This window comes from Myxocyprinus asiaticus, chromosome 42 (assembly GCF_019703515.2).
Source record: "Myxocyprinus asiaticus isolate MX2 ecotype Aquarium Trade chromosome 42, UBuf_Myxa_2, whole genome shotgun sequence".
Classification (NCBI taxonomy): Eukaryota; Metazoa; Chordata; class Actinopteri; order Cypriniformes; family Catostomidae; genus Myxocyprinus; species Myxocyprinus asiaticus.
In genome coordinates, this window is record NC_059385.1 from 24,050,995 (window position 1) to 24,057,500 (window position 6,506).

General features: G+C 33.9%; 1 protein-coding gene across 3 annotated transcripts in view; it reads left to right on the top strand.

Moving 5' to 3' along the window:
* Window positions 1-6,506, top strand: part of LOC127432784 (14-3-3 protein gamma-like) — a 678,408-nt gene that overhangs the window by 7,814 nt on the left and 664,088 nt on the right. The gene's annotated exons all lie outside the window — the stretch shown is intronic.

The window sequence follows — 6,506 nt, forward strand, 5'->3', positions numbered from 1 at the left end:
GGTGAACTGGTCGAGCTTCTCTGTAGAGGTGGTTTCAAGACTGACTGTATTTATCCATTTAGTTTCCACAATCTGTCAGGAACATAAAATAAAGAGACAGTGAAAGAGGGAAACAAATCAAATTATACTTTTATGTCAAAAAAAATATAGTCCTACTTGTACAATTGTAGACTTGTAAAAAAATTAACACTGCCAGAAATTGGCAGATCTCTCAAGAGTCAGAATGCAAACCGGCAGACAATCCAGTACACAAGCCAAAAAAGTAATTTGAAAAACCAGGCAAAAACTGGGTAATAGTAACACAGGATAATGATAATGTATTCCCTTGTACTTTTTGTATTTGTAAAAAAATAAAAAAATAAAAATAAATAAATAAAAAGATTCCTTCAATACAGGTGTACAGGAAGTGAAACAGGTAAACTCAACAAATCGACTGAAGTAGTGTTGAGCTTGAATTCCAGTGATGGCTCCCCCTTGTAGTTGGAGCTGGCAGATCATATCAGCAGATTAGCTCAAATTACATTCAGTTCAAGTTCTTTATAAAAAAAAAAAATTGCAGAAAAGACCTGTAGCTGATTTAAAAAATGCACTCATGGATTAGTTGTAATTCATCAAACAAAAAAGTACTACATTTATGGCAATTTAAGTTATGTAAGTCTGTGTAATATATTCACGAGCAGATGCAGTTGGATAAATGGTACCAAATTCAAAAGGGCCTAGGCTTCTTTCCAGTACTTTTTGTTTTAAGGCTAACCTAAATATAGATGCCTAGAAAATATTCACTTATAACTTCAACAGAAGTGAAATATATTCTTTAAAATATACGTATATAGAATTTATATAATTTGAGTTGAAATTATGTAACCTATCCGGTACACAGTAACACATTTTCAAGTTGAAATGTAAGCAAGTAATAAGCAAAGTTATCTGAAGTGGGTGCAGAGCAACTCTGGGAAGAACTGGAAAGAAAAACAAAATTACAAAAAGTCTTAGTACTTGCACTGTAATTTCTACATGTTGTTTTATTGTGGTAATTATTTAACAATTTGTGATACTAAAAACGGGCTTTTAAAAAATTCTAAATGGCAGTTTGCCTCAGCTGATCTCTTGTGATTGAATCAAGTAAAAAAAAGTCCATTAGCAACTGAAACCTTTGGCGAAAAGCCAAAATGTTGTGACCATGTGAAAAACAAAATACAAAGTAGGTTGTTTGTACATTCTCATCTTTCATATAAAAAAATAAAATATATATATATAGTATGTATTGTATATATATAATGTATGGCTGCTAACTGGACATCAAGACAATTAAAGAATTCATTATAAACTAATTATATCCTGTATTTCCTGACAGAGTAGTTATCTTCTCTTCAAAATATATTGAAGCAAGAGCCACAGGTTTGCATGTCATCCCATGAAAATGTAACATATCTTCAGGTGTAGCTCTATTGAACTCGGACTAGCCCAACTAATTTTAATTGCTGGTTGCAGGGATGTTATAATATGCATTTAAATAGCCCACAATAATACAATCAGTTTTTTTGTTTTGTTTTTATCTGCTGGCTACACTCCTAAGAATTAGCTTGGCAACCAACTTTATAATTAAGTTGGGCTAACTCAATTTTAATAAATGGTTGAAGTGATTAAAATAATGCATTTAAATAAAATTATGCATTCAGATAATTTTGCCCTTTTTTGGTTGGCTAAACGCATAATTATTAAGTTGGTAACTTAAACATTTGAGTATATTAAACAAATTATACATTTTGAAATCAAAACGATGTAAGTAATGTCACCTACCTGACTACAATGTTTTTAAGAGTGTACCAGCTGCAACCGATTAGAAAGTAGCAAATAAGGGTTCATGGCTGTGACTTAACTTCAGCCTATAGGCTATTTTAAAAAAGGTGACAAGCCCAACTCCCAGACAAGCTAGGAAACATGTGAACACAGGAAAGAAAACTGGTCATAAAGTTAACATGAGACTATTCACAACCCATTTCAATTCTGTGATTTGATGAAGTGCAGAGTAAAACAGAATATGCAATGAGACAAAAATGTAAAGTGGTGGAAAAAAAGACCAGGAAGGTGTATTAAGTACATAGTATAAAGTAAATAGCATCAATTTTGATTTCATGTTGACTTTGAGCGATTCAGAGTTCATTTATGTTAGCATTAGAATACTGAGTGAGCCCGTTAATATGCTGATAAGTCCCCAAAAATCGCTTTTACATGAGGTTTGAAATAATCGCATTATTCTCTGCTTTTGACATCAAATTGTGAAGAGGTACGCGTACAATTGCGTACATTGTATAAGCCTGTAGGAACACCTGTAAAAGTGTTCACATGCAACACGAAATCGGGGTAATGGGCAAAAATCTACCCGTGTCGACTGGTTTATTCTTAAGCCGTTTATTACCATACACCATTAAAGAAAGCAGTTTAATGCGTTTATATAACCACACACGTTGCCAGCTTATTAAGCATAATCGGTGTAAGATAGACATTGCATATAAACATTCTTAGTGATTTTTTGGTACGATTTCTTGGGAGCTCAATAAGTCACACGCCCTTTGGCCAATGCAGTCCTGCTCTTTCATTATGTAAAAGGTTTTAGCACTGATGCCTTTTCATATGTCTATAACACACATCCTAAATAGTAATTACACCGATATGCAGCAGTTACATGCAGTCCTTTATTTATAATAGTGTAATCTGAAATTGATTTTTTCTATTGAGAATTCATTGGCTAGTGAAAAGTTGGCATGCCATACCATAATGGAGCCAGTTTGCAGATGATTGTGGAGGACTAATCTCCTGCTGAAAATGTACAGTATTTGGCTATTGGTTGACATTATCTAGTAGCCTGCATGGCCTAGGTGATGTCAGCTGAACAGGAAAGTTGTTTCAGAAGTGGCACATGTTACAAACATTAATTTTCTTTGGAATAACATGCGCTGACGAATTGTACAAAAATAGGACCAGGAACGTGTATTAATAAAGTACATGGAGTCAGTTTTGATTTCTTGTTGACTTGACATGTTGAAGTTTAATTTACATTATCATTAACTGATGCCTTTGCATATATTTATAACACACACCATAAATAGCGATTGCACCAATATGCAGCAGTTACATGCTGTGATCGATTTATAATACTGTAGTTAAAGCTCAGTAAATAAAATCTGAAGGCCATTGCCTTTGATTGTCTTGGCATTCAGGTGCAGAAGGACAGAGTTTATGACTACAGATGTTTTACATCTTAAAGATAAAAAGTTAATGGCCGTGATGAGATATGACTCTTCAGATTTTCTATTGGGAAAATCAGGAAATTTGATCGGGAATTGATAATGACTACTCACAGACACCTCTGTCACACCACATATTATGCCAAATTAACTGAATTTAACTGAAATCTATGCATCTTCAAAGGTAATCCACATCAAATCTTTATGGTTAGATTTTCAAAACAAACTAGGTCACATGCGATGGGGGTTTGATGCTCAAACAAAATGTAAATAGTGATATTACGAGAATAATAACGTCCCTGAAATTAAATAACGTCCCTGAAATTGTTTAAGTAATCTTTGGTTAATGATTGATCCATTTGTCACACGGTGTGCTGTGGCAGGTGAGGGTTTCTGGGGAATGTGGTTTATTGCATTAACTAAAAGATAGTGGTTTAAATTCAAGATTTAAATTTCCTTGTTGATTCACCCAAGAACAGGGTTTATATTAGACAATCTTGGTGACTAATGCTCTGTTATAGCCATTAATAAATCTTAAAGTTAAGAATAATTGATGCATCATTTTCCACATAGAGCATCTCATGGCTAAGGGCGCACTGTAAAAAACTGCCAGGATTTTACAAGATTTATCAGTCATTTCTTACAATAAAATATTGATTTCAGAATTTTACTGTAAAATCAATGCAGTCTGTGCTATTTTCTGTATAAATAACTAACAATATCATTGTCATGCATTGTGGGATAATTGTTTTTCGTTTGAAGTCACCATTATGGTGTTTAGTGTTCCCTTTGAATGGGAACTTTGACTTAACTGAAGCCTATACATTTTCTCCTAATTGAACATTATGAACATTATACTTTGCACTGTGTTGCAGGGAGAATATTAGTTCAATTTAGAGATTGACTAAGTCCGATCAAGTTGTATAGTCTACACCATATGGTGCATTTGTTAGAAAAACAAAATAGTTGTAATCAGACAATGAGGTAGTGATGCTTGCAATGCCATGCTGTGATATGATTGATATGATTGATTGCACATAAATTTTTGTAGAGTTGGCAACCAGGTATGCACAGATACCAACACTCAGCATACAAAACTCAACAATGGTGACAATTAACAAACATTGTAGATTAAAATTTTTTTAATTGTGATTCTACAGTACAGCACTGCTACATTATAGTAATTTTATGGCCCTGTTTACTGCAAAGTCACAGTATACAATTGTATTCAAAAATGTTTTTTTAAATACGCTAACTTACTAGTTGATGCTACGAATCCATTGATTGAAATGGGGATGGTGCCTTGCAAGGAAAGACGTAGAGGAAAATGGTTCATGAAAGAGATGCTCCATCATGCGACCAAAAGTTGAGAAACGTTTAATTTTGCTGCAATGCACTCTGACGTATGCGTCCATTGACAAGTTTCAGAGAGAAAGGTCCAGTTGTGCTTTCGGAAATCCAATTCAATGAAATCCCGCTTGATCTCACACTGACCCAGCTCTTTCAACACACAAAATGTATGCCTTTATGCATTCATATCTGTCAGGGATTCATTGTAAACCCAAATGTTGTCATTAAAGGAAAAATCAAGTTGTCTTAATTAAGCATTACTTGAAATGTCAAGTTTTGTGGCTCATAACTCAAATATATATGTTCCTTGAACTTAATTTTCTTAAAAATCTATAGTCTTCAGATTTTAAGTGTTAATAACTCAAACAATTGAGTACAAAATTTAGGTTTTGGGGAATACCCATAATCCCTTGCACTTGAATGACTTAATTATGTTTTCTTGGCCAAAGGGAAGTTATGGGGGGGCATCTAAATGCTTTAGTTGTTATTTAGCTCTTTTGTAGTAGTATTTATGTTGCTATGTTGCAAATAGTTGTTTCGTGTGACATCACCATTATGGTGATTTGTGTCCCCTTTATTCAACTTGAACCCTGGTAACTCTATCTCAGTTCTTGTTATGCAACTGAAGTACAGGTATATATGCATTTCTGTGAAGAAATAAGTTTATTTAAGGATTAATGATTAATCTAGAATCAGTTATAGTTGAGCTGTGTCATTGTATGATCTAAATTGGAGTCAATTCAACTAAGATGAAGTTGAAACAACAATATTTAAATAGCAAATCTGAGTTAAGTCTACTTGCATCGACTTAAATAGTTAAGTTAATTCTATATGAACATCATATTAAGCGACCTTAATCATACAAGTCCTGGAGACGCCATTACTCAGTTCAATTGAGGGAACAAGTTTACTCAATCAATTGATTGAAGTCAACTTATTAGAGTTTTCAGTGTTTCTCTAGTAAGAATAGGGTTGTCAGCTGTCTTGTATTTGCCAGGACGTCCCGTATTTTGGCCGAAATGAATACGTCTCATACAGTACGCCTGTTGTCCCTTATTTAAGTGGCAAAATGCTCAAAGGGGAGTTTTGGTTGTCACATGGGTAGGTTTTCACAAGGGTTTTTTTTCTCAGTAACTAGGGGGTTTTGAGTCAGAAGTCCAATAAATGTGTTTTCTTTAGCACAGGTTTTGTGTTAGTTTCATACACCTAGTTCAAACCTCTTAAATTAGAATAATTTTTGTGAATTATATCCACCAAACTAAAATGTTAAGAGCATCATAATTTTAATAGCTGTTGGGTAAACAAGTGAACACAATAAAACCACACTGGCATGCAGTAAGGCTATTGTCAACTATAAAATAAAGGTAGGTTTTAACTGAAAGTTAAAACTGAGTTCTCAGGACAACATCATTTAAAAAAAATGTCAGGTCGGGGCAAGTTGTCACACGTTTCAAATGTCACAAAGGTAGAGAATTGATCAATTACAATATTTGTTGGCCAAAACAATGGTTTGATACGTTGATATTTTGCATTTTTTATATAATGTTTTGCCTTCTTGCAGTTTCATGGTTAAATTTGTGCTTTCTATTTGTTTTCATTTGAAATTTGGCTGAAAAGTCTATAACAGGCGGTAGATTTGAAGGACTGTGCAATGAGCTGTATGTTTCTTCCTAGGCAATAGCTTTTTTTGTAGCCAAGACTTCAAGGAACAACTATACAGAAATTGACAGAAATAAACTTACTGTGAGAAGTAAAACTTGTCCAGTGTCCCCTATATTTAATTAAAATGCTACTTTTGAATGGATGTCAATGGTGAAAGATGCTTTTTGGCTCCAAATGATGTAGTTATAGCAAGCATCTAGCAGCAGGGTCTAAATGGGCCATGCTAGGCAGTGAAACCTTGACCCC